At 40.1% G+C, this 14,634-nt stretch overlaps 1 protein-coding gene across 2 annotated transcripts in view; it reads right to left on the bottom strand.

Annotated features, from left to right (window-relative positions):
* The window catches only part of fbxw7 (F-box and WD repeat domain containing 7), a 164,367-nt gene that overhangs the window by 133,125 nt on the left and 16,608 nt on the right, over window positions 1-14,634 (bottom strand). For both annotated transcript variants that reach the window (XM_033624669.2, XM_033624670.2), the window contains one exon: window positions 5,767-5,843. The gene's annotated coding sequence lies outside the window, so the exon portion shown is untranslated. The remainder of the gene's footprint in view (window positions 1-5,766; window positions 5,844-14,634) is intronic.

Raw genomic sequence — 14,634 nt, 5'->3', positions numbered from 1 at the left:
ACCATAAAAACATCATATAGAGCACAAAATTAAAGCTGCAAGCTAAAACCCAGAGGCTGTTGCTAATTTATTACCCATACCATATCCTGTTTTACATTATAGAGTTGACATTCTTAGAAGAAAGTCATTAAAAAATGCAGTACACGTCCACATAACAATACATGACTTGTTATCACACTTACAAAGCCTGAAGCAAGTAGTGCTGACTGTCGTCACTGCTGACCTACTGTCACTAGGTCAGGCCTTACTGAAAAATACTGACCCACTTGGCTCACACTGGGAATAACTGTTCCTCTGTAGTGTATACAATTTGATGATATGTTTAAAGAAGATACATATGGCACCCCATTTACTTTTCATCTGCTACTGGCTGTTTACTTCAGTGATGTCCATTAGGACTCATGTGCATAGATTAGTCTTGTGCAGCCAGACTTGTTTACGCAGCACAATGTCAGAACTAGAAAAAGGTCTGGAAGCACACACTGTGATTGTACTATAGGGTTAAAATGCTCTGGCTTGTTTGTATTTCTTTAAACCAATCACAGTCATCTTGGGTGGCCCTCAACCCAGGATGCAGTGACCGTGCCCTTGCAAAATAGTGTCTGGGTAACTTGTTCTGGTGAACATTTGCACATGGAGATGCAAGCACTGTCATTAAAATGGCATATGTCGACTGTGTGATTCAACATTTACTGATTCGGACTATACTTGCTATACTTGCTATACTATACTATACTTGCTCTGAGTTCTGGAGAAGCTCACTGGACCACAGATGAGTTGTTGGCTGTATGTGGTTCTTGCAGAACATTATGTGGAGTGGAGTGTGCCACATGCCGCTGCCAGAAAAAAGATGTGGCAACTCAACTTTGACTGACCATGTCAGAAAAAGAATCAATAAAAAATCAGGAATGAGAGTCCTGTATGACTGACTACGGATTTTTCCATGGTGCGCGCAAAGTGTTTTATTCACTGTAGATCTATATGTTAACCTCAAAATCAGAGGTCGGAGCTGGAAATGATACCAAAGTTGATTGCGTTCCAGTACAACAAGTCGGAAAACCAAGATGTTGTTAGCAATACCAGTTGATAACAACACATGATGCTGCATTTTGCACTTACAAACCTTGTAGCAACATGTACACAGATAGAAGTTGGACAGGATTGTGTGTATGGCCGTTTTAGTGAGACACAAATAAGACAGACTAGGGCTGTGCAATATGACGATATATATCGTGTGATGAGAGAAAAATGTCTGTCGTTTCATATTTTCCTCTATCGTTTATATCGTTGTGACGCAAATTACACTTTTTAAGGCAATATTTTTCATCATTTGGAGTCTGTCCATCTTTTGCATGGATGCCGGTGGAGGGGGCAAATTTTTATTCATTGGATTAAAATGTGCTATATCGTGATATGTATCGTTATCAGGATATGAAATGACCTATATCGTGATATGAGATTTTGGTTATATCGCCCAGCCCTAAGACAGACATGCTAATAAACTGTACATTACTACAGCTTTCCCTACCGTTGATACCCGCAGCAGCCATATTGGATCATGAGATTGGGGTTGGTGAGGATCCTCAAATGGAATGCACCCACTTACTGCACGATCCAAATCTTCATTTTCAGCATGAATGTTGTTAGCTCTAGATAGTTGTTTGTTGTTAACCATTGCAAAGGGGATTTAGAAACAATAACACAGATTGAGAAAGTGGGGGAAATACCGGCCTAAATCAGCCCGCCAGTGGCAGTTTATAGCCACAGTCTACATCCCGTGAGTGTGACTATGCACTGATAAACATGAAGTTAATCACTAGCACAATATGTTAATGTTTAAAATGAGGGACTTACTGTAGTTAAAGTTCTTTAAACTTTCTAGAAATCTAAAATGTGCGTCAGCAGCGATTTTATTAACGTCCCCAGCTATCCTCTATTATCAATTGTGTGTACTCTCTTCTGTGGAGCAGGCAAAAGGCTGTACTGAATTATTTACAGAGAATGAGTGGGTGAGAGGTGTGGGACTGATTAGGGAGTGACACAGAGGATGGCTAAATCTCAGTCCTCTTCAAAAGTCTGCTTAGGAAGCAGTTTCAAATTCAAATTTTAAAAAGGACCTTTTCACAAAGTGACAGCGGTGCACTCCTCCCCGCAATGATTTGCAGTCACCTTTCCACTGTAATTCACTTTTCTTTGTTTCCTGCGTGTTCAATCTAAAAACAAAAATTTCTTCCAACGAATGTAACAAGCAGAAACACGCACAGCTCAATAAGCAAATATCAAAGTAATTTGATTTCGGCCTCTTTTTCCCTAGAAGTATTTGTCATTTCTGTCTGCAACAGGAGTCTTTCATATAGCAAGGGATACACATAGGGAAGTTGCACTTGGATGAAAATTCAATCCCAGACCATCATCCTGAATTATTCAAAACTCCATATCAAATTTCCTTTATCCGGTCCCTGAGACCAGGGTAACAGTTTTAGGGGGAAGACAATGTTAACATTTTGACATTTGAGTGCCAGTCCACACTTTAAAAATGCAGCAGCAAGCCAAGCAAGGCACTGCTATGTGCTATCACTTTACCTCTAATTCACCGGCGTGTGCCGAGGATGAATAATTCACAACTTGCACCACATTCATGGCTTTAAAGAAAGAATCCCCCTTACAACAATGACCTCTAAATACACCTTAAACACATTAACTGTATGCTTTTGGCCCCTCAACCACACATCCATCTACCTCAAGGTACACAGTGGTCAATTTTTGCACCTTGACTTTACAAAAATGGGCCTTTAGTTTGAAACTTTACAGAAAAAAAAGACATCTGATAAGTTTTCCAATACACAATAAAAGGTTTCCAGGAATTTCAGTGATCCCTACCAATGTCTAGACAAAAAGTATAAAGCTACAAATCAAAAACAGCTGCAGTATTTATTATTTATTTTGCAGCTATTCATATGCCTTTTCAGCTCCCTGCTTCCACACACACTTCCACAAATGACCAACACACACACACACACACACACACACACACACACACACACACACACACAGGATGCCTTTGAGTGATTTCACCTCCTGTTTGTTCATAACAACTCCCAACAACTTCCACTGTGTCTCGTGTGCAAGTGTGAAAGCTCTGCATCCTGCCTGAGATGCTGACAATGAAACACAAGGTGGGGCCTTCCGTAAATCCACGACAGCAGTCATGTTCCTGTCCTCCTTTTTTTCCATTTCATTAGATAAACACATGGCTTACACATCCTCAAAAAGGGAGTCAATGTAGGCTACGCAGTACAGACTGATGTGAAACATAAAAGACATCTTTTACTTCACGCTAGGCACATTATCACTTTATGTTATCAAATAAAACACCAGTATTTCAAACAAGAGGTAGGGGACCAGAAAGGCAAAGGATAATAACACCAAGAGTAATTAGTCAATCAGTCAGGACATGACAGTCTAATCTTACTCTCTTACTGCAAACTTAACATATCTGGGTTTTGAAATGTTGGTTGGACAAAATGAGCAATTTGGAGACAGCACCTTGGGCTCTGAGAACTAGTGATGAAAATGTTTCAGCCCTAAGACAGACATGCTAATAAACTGTATATTACTACAGCTTTCACTACCGTTGATGCCAGCAGCAGCCATATTGGATCATGAGATTGGGGTTGGTGAGGATCCTCAAATGGAACGCACCAACTTACTGCACGATCCAAATCTTCATTTTCAGCATGAATGTTGTTAGCTCTGAGATAGTTGTTTGTTGTTAACCATTGCAAAGGGGATTTAGAAACAATAACACAGATTGAGAAAGTGGGGGAAATACCGGCCTAAATCAGCCCGCCAGTGGCAGTTTATAGCCACAGTCTACATCCCGTGAGTGTGACTATGCACTGATAAACATGAAGTTAATCACTAGCACAATATGTTAATGTTTAAACACCAAGAGCAATTAGTCAATCAGTCAGTACATGACAGTCTAATCTTACTCTCCTACTGCAAACTTAACATATCTGGGTTTTGAAATGTTGGTTGGACAAAACGAGCAATTTGGAGACAGCACCTTGGGCTCTGAGAACTAGTGATGAAAATGTTTCACTTCTATGACATGTTGTGAACTAGAAATAAATCTGCAGGTTAAGTGATGTTGAAAACACACTTTGTCACATCCCCAGGACGTCACACAGTGATGCTCTGTCTGTCAGCGTCTGATACTGACACTCGAGGCACCCTTCAGCTTCTGTATAAGATGCACCAGGCCTTCAATTCCAATGTGAACCTTCCATGGCAATATTAGACGCCTAGAGCAAGTGACATAGTATAAAGAGCGAAACGTCCGCACAGAGAGGAGGTTGGGGTGGACAGGTGTGTGAAAAACAAACAGGACTTTCACCCAGTAGGCCGCTGTTCATGTCCCATGTGAACCCAAAAGTCAGCGTCATTTTAACCCAAGGCATAATCTTTTCCTAGCAAAGTAGTTTAGATGCTGAAACCTACATTTCCTGTGAACATGCAAGTTTATTTTGAAAACGCACCGTATGCATGTAACAAGTGGAAACTGACAAGTAAAAAACTGACGCTACAGAGGAACCTTGAGCATCACAGTTTGAAGTGCAAGGGCCACTGACCAAGCTGTCATATTTGTCGAGTTGGGAGTGAGAATGTGTTGGTTAACAAGCCGTAGGAACTATAGTCACAGTATGCCTGTACAGCTCCAAAACAATCTTTAATCTACAACACGTGGTTGTGCATTTTGGATTACTTATAAATACAAGCTGTATCATCTTTTACTACATCAGAGTCAAGAAGAAAAGTAAGTCATATTCACCAGTTCACTTCTGTTACTTAAGACATGAAATACAAGACTGTACAACAGCCTCTGTGTGATACTTATACTGATGTAAAGCACTTTGTGGACCCTTTTCATACCCCCTGTTTGAATCTTGTACAGTCATAATGTTAATTGTACATACTTTTTTTCTGGTCTTGAATGTTCATTTCATAAAATAGCCTGCTTTTGATCCCTTTCTGTAAAGCACTTATTCTTTGGTATCATTTCTACCTATAGGTTGAGCACTTATCTGTGGTGGTTGATGCCACAGTGAAGTGGGAATAAAATGTACTTCATAACAGATCCTTACATGGGAAATGTGTTGCTAGGAAACAACGGATTTCAAGCTTACATCCTATCAGCTGTTGGTAACTCCTAACAACAAACACCAACATGACATAAACTTGAGTCTGTTTATAATGTTTCTCAATGTGTTTGTGGATGTGTGAAAACTGTAAAATGATCTATACGTTAGCAAAAACAGACAACCCTACTTGGACGACTACCAGCCTACTTTTCATCGTCTTTTGAACAGAAGTGTAATATCCTTGTTTGCTTTGTTCCCTGTTTGTCTTCCAGGTTTTATTTTCTGAAAACAAAGCTTGTGAACAAAATGCTGTTCACGCACAGAGAGACACACAGCCCACAGTCTGAGGAAAACAAAAACCATTGCAAGGAGTCTCATGAATGGCTGTTAGACATCTATAGCCTTTATATTTTGATCCAAACATCCAAACAAAGCTTCAGACACACTATGATACACCAAGGAGCAATTCAGATACACATGTGCACTATGACCCGTTAAAAACAACCACAAATCACACCATTCCTGTGTGTAAACCAACACAACAAGCACTGCATTGAGCACAAGTCACTCATAAAAACTTCCTGACCCCTGAGAAGTTCACACAGTTGCAGTGTTTACTTACAGTTCTCTCTGTCTGTCTTTGTTCAGGCCACAATTGGTCTTCTCCACTCCAGGTCCGACTCCAAGGGTTGATTCTTTCTGTGGACAAAGAGGGGAAAAAAAGAGCTGTCAGTGCGGCTATCTCAGAGGTCATCAAAGAGTTAACAGGCCGTGGGGCCGTCTGGAATAGGAGAGGAGAATGCAGGAGTGCCGGAGTAGTGAGATAAGGATGCTGGGATTTCACAGTTTATTCTCCAAAACCCCGACAGAACACACCAGCTCTTCAATAGGTTTGCCAAAAAGACTACAACAGAACAATTTAACAACCTGGCACAACATACAACACCTGCATCAGCGTGTAACAGTGAGTCACCACCACATGCGTCAGTTCTTCCTCTGTCTCGTCTGATGGGAAGTGAATAGGGGGAAGCTGCTGGCAAACCAGTGCACAGATAACAGCATTAACAGGATGGTGCCTCTTTGCAAATTTGAAAATCGACCTGAAATTTGAATCCTCCTCATTTTTTGAGTAAGGAATAGGCATGTCCTGACCAAGGTTTGTTGGCCCAGATCCGATTAATTTAACAATGGATATCTGCTGATTCAGAGTCCAATTGAACACTTATATTTACCCAAATATTTAGTAAAGATGTATTTGAAACATTTAAATAACAGCTATAGACAAGACCTGAAACAATTCCTCAAGAAACTCGAGTAACTCCATTACTGAAAATCATTAATTGCAATTATCTGAACTGAAGGTTTATTTAATCCAGATAATACAGTGCACTGTGTTTCACACTGATGATTATTACTATAGCACGACACACTTATGCTGTGGACATGTGACATGAAGAAGTCATCCCGTAAGACATGATTTGATGGCATGGATTGCAAAGTGGAGGAAGAGAGAGAAAATAGCAAGGGGCAAAGAGAAGAGACAGGCCAAAAAATGACCAAAGTTGGAGATTAGTTCAAACTGTAACAAAACGGAAACTCTGTACGGTGCGTCTATTTAAAAGCCGATCTAGCCTTCCAGAATAGCACACCATCAATGCTGCAACAACACAACAGAAAACATCCAGTCTGTACATCCAGTTCATGGAGCAGACCCAACACAAGGTCACATAAACATTAGCATTTAATGAAAATCAATATGAGTGCTGCTCTGTGTCGCTGCAAAGTGAACAGTAACATCTAGAAGTCCCTGCTAATCCACCGGTTGACATGAAACCCAAGGACCCCTGCTGGCAAATGAGCGAGGAGGTCCAGTCAGCACGGATGGAAGTCAAACACCTTTCATCTGCATGAACTGCCCACACTGGGGCGTAGTGTTGTCACGATACCAAAATCTTTGTTTCGGTACCAATACCAATATGAATTTCGATACTTTTCGATACTCTTCGGTACTTTTCCTAAGGAAAAGTCCTTTTGGATATAAACCTTTAGAACAATAAATAGTAGGGGTGTAACGGTACCAAAAAAATCATGGTTCGGTAAGTACCTCGGTACGGACGTCACGGTTTGGTAACTCAAATGTTCCACCAAGTTTGTGTTGTCTCGTGTTGTCTCCCTTTGCAATTCAGACTTTCTCTTGTCTTTTTTCACGTGCGCCAGCTGCGGATGTTGATACAGGTGTTGTCATACACACCACTTGGGTTCCAATAGGAACAAGAAAGGCGTTTGTGTGCATAAATGAGTAAAATAAATTAACTAAATTAATGAATTGAATCAATTTCAAAGTACCGGTATTTTCCAAATGCAGTATAGTACCGTTTGGAATACTCTAGTACCGCGGTACTATTTTAGTACCGGTATACCGTGCAACACTACTGGGGCGGCACAGAGCTGGATGGAAATCAGCAAAGTTTCCCTTTTAAGAATGTAAATAAATATGGTAGCTGGTTAGGCTTTCACAAACACAAACTATGTTTTGTTTTTTTAGCGAAACTGAGCCAACTTTGGGACATAACGACAGAAAATAAAATGCTGCCGTCAATTCATGAAAGCCTGAGCTTCATTCATGTTATTATTATAGTCACACAAAAATACACACACACACCAACTCCTCTCAGTGTGAGTGATTAAGAAAATATCCCAAAAAGCAAAATATCAGGTGGTGCAAGTAGCCAGCAGGTGTAAGAAGTCTAATCACTGTATGCAATTTGACCGATAATCAAAAAAGTGGATTTTAAAAGGGATGGAAACCAACAACTTGCTCATTTATGAGACTTGTCTTATTTTTTTCTTATGTTTATTTACTATTGTTCTTTTATAAAGCAGAAGTATTTCTTATCTGATTACTCAATTAATCAATAGATTCATTTGTAGAACACTTGATTGCTAAAAAAAAAATCAATAGCTGCAACCCTACTGGAGACTACTAACTCGGACACAATTTATTTTCACAGCCTTCTTCCTCCAAATACTGGAAGTCCTGATTTAAATCTATAACGCTTCTATGCTTAAATTATTGACATAAAATGAATGACTCATTAAACTGACGTGACTGTATGTCAGAGTCCCTGTGATCAATCTGACACAATCCATTCGTTCATCTAACGAAATTCTCATCCTTAAATCAACACTGCAGAAACCGTGCAATAGTGAACGGCTCATTTCTAAACCCTTGAGTTTAATTTGCTCAAGAGCAGTTCAAAACACAGATAAAGGTGTTTTAATATGAGAAATGGAGCTATTGGTTTTGGACAGCTGGGTACAAACATAATTAGACCCACTAGACTCCCCAGCAGCGATGACGAAGAGCTGGCTTGTGCAGAGAGAATAGGATTTCTAAGTTGAAGTAAACAAAACTGGATATGAACTTCCAGTTCTGGGAAATGAACAGATGCCCAGACATGCTATCCAGCTGTTTGACATTTGATAACCGTGAGACAGAAAGACAGTCGACAGAATAAAAAGCCTCACAAATCAGGATTCTTATATAGGCTTTTTATTTGCAATGAAATGCAGAATTGGGAGTCAAAAAATGCACAAACTGAAGCTCTGAGTGGACAACGAAAAACGTGCGGAATCTGCTTCTGGGGTATCCTGGAGGCCTAGTGGTTGGGACGCAGGCAATGTGGCCGTGGCGTCCCCAATTCTGTTCCAGGTGGAGACTTTTAATTCATGTCATACTTCTCTCTCTCCTCATGAAAAAAAGAATTATGTATATTATTATTATTATTAAATTATTACTCAGCCAGGGTCACTGACTTAAGAGTAGTTTACTAAGAAGGGATGCCACAGTGAGGAAAATTTCCCACCAGTTAATGAACAACACCTGTGTTACCGATCACACTGGACATTTTACAAGAAAAGATAATCGCTGTTCACATTTAATATCTGTAGAGTGCTAAGTTAATGTTAAATCAAATTTTACTTCCTGCTGCTTCACATTAAATCATTTAACTGGTGGAACAAGAGTTGGTTTTTATTATGAAGTAGTCACAGGAAATGCTGTGTGTTTATTAGTGAGATTAGCACTACCGCTATCATTCATCAAAAATGCATCTACAAAACAAGCCAACACTCATTTTCAGCTTTTTTTTGACAGAGGATCACTTTGAAATATTGCAGAGAGCAATGGAATAAGAAGGAGCAGCCACAGTGAGCTGGTGGATGAAGAGCTGCAGGCGACTGACTGCAACCTGCAACTTTTCAGTGATGTATCCAACTCCTTTCTATCATTAACGTTATCAGGTTCCCTATTAGCATTAGGTTTACATCCCAGCTATTGCCAAATATTTTGCTTTTGGCTTTGACACCAAATCCTCTGCCATCGTTTTGTTGGTCAACTCTCCAAAAGTGAAATTTGACTCCTGCCACTCTGTGCTGCCACTCTGCTGCTGCTGTACAGAGCAGACACTGAGAGTTTATAATAGTGGCGTCTGTCGTCTGACTATCAAAACGGTGGGTAATATAATCGGTGTATGACTAAAACAACATCTAACACCGGTAACACCCACTATCCCGACAACTAAATAGGCCTATACGCATATTTGTGATATACAGTGGGGGGTTATACTCGTGAGTGTGATCTCTTCACCTCTCTTTTAATTCAAACACAAAGGTTTGCCACTTCAGTTTTGCCCACTCGCCAGCCAACTCCTGTGTTCAGAATCAAAATAAGCCACCTTTTATCTCCTATTTCAGGAGGAATAACTCAAGAGCTTTCTAGGAAAAGTTCTGAATGTTTCCCAGAGGCCTTTATGTGAGACACGCACAGAGGTTATGGATGCCTGCAACTCCAGTCTGGGTCAGCTGTGTCGGGATGTGCCAAACAAAATGAGTCCACATGGAGGAATGCATCTGCCGTGTTTCCTGGCCTCGGTTCAGTTTGAGTAACTCTGGTCAAAATATGAGAGAAGCACTCGGTTATGCAACTTCAGTGAACAAAATCATTGCTCTCGTTGCTGGATTTGTTGCGGAAAAACAGTCATGTTTAGGACGATCTCTGTTCGCCCCAAACTCATTTTTTGTTCCCCTTGGACAATGGAACGATGTTAGTCACTGAGCCCTGCTTTTTAGCCTGCACAGAATTGACGTGACAATAGAAAACTTCGGCCACTGCCATGGGTGAACATCTTAGTGGCCAATAGACTAATGGCAGTCAACAGGCAAATATCGGCCAACACCAATGTTCTGCCAATAAATTTTTGTATCCCTGCTTCAAGTGAAATATGGACCTTTGGTTGTAGAAGCTTTAATTGTTTTGATTTCATTATGAAATATCTGGATGGTGTTGAATAAAAAGGATCATTGCTACATAATGAACAGTCTGTTAACATTATTAATAGCTGAATGGTAAATATTTTGGAGTGACAAATCCAATTTCAGATGCCTTTCCACTATAATCTTAATATGCCAAAAACATTACACACTGTAGACTATAAATTGTTATTCCAACACGGTCGGACAAACCTGAGAGCTGTTACAACAATGTCTTTAATTCCTGTTGCAGGTGTGAACTTCGAGCCCAGTCTGGTTGACATGTTCTCACACAGCAGAGCAGCGAGTCTTACAGATTAATAATAAAACAGGCCTTGTCTAGTCACATTGGACCCGTGCTTAAGAGGTGACTCATCCTGGATTTAGTCAGCTTTTAGTTTTGGTTCCAAGCTCTGTGGTCCACATGAGAGTGTGGTTCAGGATATTTCCTGGGTGAATGAAAACCACAGTCTCAAACTGATGAGGATGCCAAGGGGGGGAATATGCAAGCAGGGATGATGTATAAGTGAAAAGTAAAATGTGAAGGGGTTTCAAAACTCAGGGTAAAAAAGGCTCAAGAGCCACAGGTGAATCTTAAAATTAGCAACTATAACTCAGCTTAAACTGCACAGTATTAACTTGGCTCATGTGGCAACTAATGACTTTCTCTCGATATGTATGCTGAGGTGGGTCCAGCTAAAGTCAGGAACTGTCTGGAGCAGCTGCAAACTAGCCAGCAGTACAGAGAGAATGAAAGACACTTCATAAATCACAGCTGGAATGTAGCCTCATTTCCTCCCCGACCCCACCTTCTCAACAGCTTCTTCCTCCGATTCCAGGAGCTTTCTTCACCAAGCAACTGAGATCTGACCATCACAATCATGACACAATTTGCAGCTGTGAGTCCCAACAACAAAAAAAAAGAATTCCCTGAAGAAAACTAGCTCACATTTCAGTCATGCAGAGCAGGCGTTACAAAGCAAAACAGACACTAATGAGAGAAGGCAGAATTAATGAAAGGGTAAGATCATACATGTTGGGGTCGAGCTGTCGATTCAGAGTTGATTAATGTCACTGCTGCGAAGAATAATCATTTTAAGCTTTTGCAGACATTGTTTTCATCCTTTAAAGTTTCCATTACAGGTTTGAGTTGAGATTCTGAACCACTTTACTGGCTCTGCAAAGACTCACAACAATTTCTAGTGATGAATAAAAACCTCTGCTGGACTGTGGTCTTTATCATTTGTGATAGTTTGAGTTTTATTAATAACAGTGACAATAATGAATATAGCGGCGATGATGACAATGACATCATTAATCATACTGACGTCTTTTCAGTCTTTTCATTAATGTTGAACTTTGAATGAACACTTGGTTTGATTAGCATCTCAGACTGAACTGAATGAACTTCACACCGCCAATATACAGCAGTGTTTTCCACAAGTGCACACAATGTCCAGCTGGGTGAAGGAGTAGCCAGCTGGGCGGGTGGTCAGCACCCAGGGTCAAAATAATGACCAAAGACAGAGTTTGATGACGTTGTGAATTTGCTGACTTCATTGTTAAACAACTAATTGCCATTTTATTTTAAGGTTAGGACTCCTTCAGTGTTTATCATTCACAAGGTTTTGACATGGGGGGAGCTGAGCTGCTGCTAGGGTTGGGTATCGTTAAAAAAGTTACAATACCAATACCGGTTCCATTAAAAGGATACTGATACTAATGGAGTACTTCTTTCAATACCTAAAGCAAATAAGGTGGCAAACATTTTGGTGGCATCTCGGCACACTCAACTGCCAATTCTGTCAAACACACAACATTCCACTGCACCAAACCGTGGACTGTATGGGTTGTAGCTGCTGCTGCTGCAGGAGTGTGAGCTCTGCGTCGGGTACAGTTGCGAGAGTCCGTCCAGCTACACACACAGTGACATGACTAACTGTCAGCATCACACAGCTAACATTGCCTAATGGTTATTAACACATCTAATAACAGTGTCAGGCCATTCTGGTGCCGGTGTAAGTTTGTACAGATCTTTTAACGGCTCAGTGTTGGATGTTAGCCACTGCTATGTTAACTTGTGCTAACCGAGCAGACAATGAACTGACTATTAGCGGAGAGCGGCTCCGAAGATGGCAGCAAAAACAAGTTTGTAAGGATTTTTAAATGGAAGCCACTGCTGCTAAAGTTAACTCACGTCTCTGTAAGCTCCACACATCCAATGACTAAAATCCTTCATCTGCTTACAAGATACAGTTAACAACGACCAAGATCTAACAAGTGACAGTGACATGACCTAATATTACAAGACAGTAGTCGTCTGGAAATACTTTCATGTCTGGCTAATCAGCCAACAGCTGGCGCTTGTGGAAAACTCTGGTACAGTGAATGCAAGCAAGCTTTTCCTCATGCCACCGAGACAGACAGACGGACACACAGACACACACATACACTCACAAAAACACTTCCTCAACAGGCCAAACCAGGTCAATTGATAGGAAACAGTAGGCCACTTTTAGTATCACAAAATTTGATTTGATATTTAGCCTCATGCCTAATTTGCACCATATCAACGTTCAGTCTGCAGACTTCATGTAGCCAAGGTTTTCCAACAAATAAGAAAGAAAAGCAACGAGTAGTCTGGTAGAACTGGCAGAGTAGGGATACTCGCCTTTCAGCCCAAAAGAGTGCCAAGTGGTTTGCAAACCATTTTCAAATTCACAATGACAACAAACTGATTCACGCTGGGATTTTTTTGTACTTTAAATGTAAATAAAGTACCAGGGTGCATTAAAGCATCAAAATAGATCTTGTTTACAAAATCAAGTAACAGAGGAGGATCCCACAGACCCCCTTACACAGGTCCAGGTTAAGCCCCCAATGTCTAGAAATGCCCCCGCATACACCTGCACTGAAAATAATGACCATCAAAGAGGCTGAGTTATAGGCCTTTTAATGTTTATTGAAAGTCTGAAAAGTCTGCTTTCTTTATGTGAATTGATAAATGTAATGTGGTAGATTTCACAGCACAAGCTATAATTACTATAATTACTTTCAACGTTACAACAGTGGAAGGTAATTTTTTGATTGTAAACATTTAACTGTAAACTGGTTTGCAATGCCTACAAATAATGAGTCATAAGGTCTAGAAATGAGGGTATAAAAATCACATCTAATCATTAAATAGCAGGTCTAAAAAATGTATTGTTCATATTTTTTATATCCTACATTTTAACGGATGAATAAATAACTTGCATGATACTGAGAGGGACCTACACCAGCATAATGCCACAGAATAAACCTAATGAAGATGTACCTAACTTCAATGTCTTAACAGGTGAGTGATCTTTTATTCAGGATGTGATACAATCTTTTCTTTTTCCTGTTATGCTAACAAGCAGTCCAACAGTCTAGTGAAGCTTATTATCAGAGGCCTCACTCATCTTTAGGTGCTTTCTTTCACAATTTGTATTTTCTCTGCAGGACATCAGTCATTTATATTAAATATTGATGGTACATTTGGCGAGATTTATCTGGCTCTAAATTACAAGGAAGACGTGCTTGTATAATGGTCTTTTTTCACTAGAGACAGTCAGTGACACAGAAATCCACAGGCGGACAAAAATGTTCTTAGAGAGCAGATTAAGAGGTGTTTCATCCCAGAGGAAATCATGAGGAACCTGAGCAGCAACGTGCTGCTGCCATGGAAACACTGATAAGCCAACAGATGCCATGACTTTGAACATTACCGAAATACTTTGGTACTCTATCGAGCGGCCATCTATTCTCCATAACATTTATGGGATGCTCAAATCCACAGATCAAAACTGGCCAGAAAGGAACATTACCATTTATATAACAGCACTGATGTGAGTAAAATGATTGAAATATAATTCCTGTCACTTTTAAGCAAGTTTAAAGTGTATCTGAGTAGCGTGACATTCATTATTACATTTTGTTTATACAGCTTGGGCCAAATGTGAGTCAAATTATGATTTTACAAAATCAAAGAGAGAAAAGTAATTGCTCTTTAATCAATCTGCCAACCACAAGGTCATGAATCAAACTGAATTACTGTGTAAGCAAACAGGGATATTTGATCTTTATAACTGCCATGTGATCATTCACAGAGGCACGCACAGGGTGAAACAAGATGTAATTAATCGCTGTGAAGTACACC

Source organism: Epinephelus lanceolatus, chromosome 3 (assembly GCF_041903045.1).
Source record: "Epinephelus lanceolatus isolate andai-2023 chromosome 3, ASM4190304v1, whole genome shotgun sequence".
Classification (NCBI taxonomy): Eukaryota; Metazoa; Chordata; class Actinopteri; order Perciformes; family Serranidae; genus Epinephelus; species Epinephelus lanceolatus.
This window is presented reverse-complemented; position numbering and strand designations above follow the sequence as displayed.